We start from the raw sequence: 2243 nt of genomic DNA on the forward strand, positions 1-2243 counted from the left end.
CACATTCTCTATAGCTTGATTATTTCTTCCAACTTTAGCATTGAAGTTACCCATCCCAATTTTCACATCTCTCTCTTGGATCTCATCTATTACACTCTGCAGTTCTTCATAGTATTCATCTTTCCTTTCTTCAGGGGAATCATTTTTTGGTGCAAACCTGTACGATCATGTACCAACCGTGTGTCACACGATCGTACAAACCAAACTATAATACTTACATTTCACTGCTTAACGTGTTTCAGTTAGGGCTAAGGTATCCAAACTATATTTCATAAACTCATTCGCTACTTGCTGTACCTTCCCAATCTGATTCATTGTTCTAACATTCCAATTACCAATTTTAATTTTTTCTTTAGTATTTATAAACCGGGAGATTCTTAGCACCCTACTACGCCCGGGACGGGGGCCACTCTTTCATTTTTGCTTTCTACAGACTGACTAAATCCATAAAGGATTCATTGGCTAATTTCATCAAAGGATAGCAGTTCCTAGTGATGCATAGTGCCTATCTAACTAAGGCAAGTGATCCCTGCTGGTCCATACTAATTCCAGTAAGATAATCCGCCAGGCATCAGGAGTATAAGCCGAAAAGACATTTTGTCTATCGCATTAAACCCAATCTGTCTCCGTACTACCAGTAACTTCATCGATATTAGGGGGGCATTTCCTCCGCACTCAAAGTTCTCATTACTCCACCAAGCTGCTCATCCCCTTATATAACCTTTGGCAAACATGGATAACTGAGATATACTGCCTAGCATTATAAGAATAAGGACTGAAAATATTTCAAAGTAATAAGAGTAATGGTCATTATGATTATCTTTTTTGAAATGCACTATGTAAACATAAGATGAAAAGAAAGAGAGAATAAGAGAAAGACTTGCAAATGATTTTCTAAAAGCTTTAAATAATATCTGATGGTTTTAGTAACTAGAGAGAATTTCTATGCTTATATCATCTAGTTCGAAATATAAGAATTAACACTTGTCGCAACAATATAATTATAATTGCAATCAAGGCCAACTTTAAGTGTCACAAACTCGGCATCATTGGGTCCATTAACAAATAACTTTTTAGGGCTGTGGTGGCCTATGTGGTAACGTCCCGGACTAGTGATCGTGAGACTGGGTTCTGAGTCCCACTCAAAGCTCGTTCGTTCTTTTAGTCGTTGCAACCTTACGATCCTTATTAGCTGAGGAGGGGGGTTTCGTGGGAACCTATGGGTCTACCTGCTGAGTCATCAGCAGCTTTTGCCTGGTTCTCCCTGGTCCTAGCTTAGGTGGAGAGGGGATTGGACGCTGATCATATATATGGTCAGTCTCCAGGACTTTGTACTGTTTGCTAGGGCAATGCTACTGTCCCTTGTCTGTATCATCCATGAGTGGCTTTGAAACCTTGAAACCTTTAAAGGCTTAAAAGGCCGTTCTTGAATGGCAGAGGCAAGGGACAGGCCAATGACCTAGACACCAACCATATATAGGCCATCAAGCTAGGACCAGCCAATGGCGACTGATGATTAAGCAGGTAAACCCATTTCTTAAGGATGGTGAGGTTGTAGACACTACTTAATACTAATGACCTTGAGCGGGTCCCGAACTCCCGTCCAACACAATGTCAAGCAGTGACATTTCCAATTGGTTACCGCAAACTTTACTAATAAAATAAAATGACTCAATAGAATTCCAAATGAACCCACATGTAAAGTGCAATTCAGAGGCGGCTCTTTCTTGGAATATCAACATTCGTTGTTATTTTTATTTCTTATAGAAATCACCCACTAACAAACTTTCATATAGATACGAAAGCTAGTCCCATCCCATTACATATCGATTTAGTCAAAATAATACGATAACTGATAAACCTTTTGATTTTAGTTTGACTTTTTTTTTTTTTCTTTTTTTTTCAAACGTCGATGGTATTGATATCCCAGTTATTCATCTGCTGCTTCAAGAAAGGATTTTTATCTCTGTACCCTTTGAATGCATAGATGAAAAGAAATAAGATTCAATAAAGGGTTCCAGTCACATGGCCGAGCAGATAAGGAGGAATATTCCTTTTGCATAATCAATCTTTAATCTCATTCTATCTGGTTTATATTTTGTCTAAAAACTGGGAATTTTCTGAAGCTCTTTGAATGGACATCCCAAAGTTATCAACTCATGAAAGACGCCTTTGCGAAATGAGACATTCCGTCAAAAGGGGAAATGTGTAAATTATGAGAGAATATGTCGTTCATGAATCAC

The sequence above is a fragment of the Palaemon carinicauda genome, chromosome 12 (genome assembly GCF_036898095.1).
Source record: "Palaemon carinicauda isolate YSFRI2023 chromosome 12, ASM3689809v2, whole genome shotgun sequence".
In the NCBI taxonomy this organism is placed as follows: domain Eukaryota; kingdom Metazoa; phylum Arthropoda; class Malacostraca; order Decapoda; family Palaemonidae; genus Palaemon; species Palaemon carinicauda.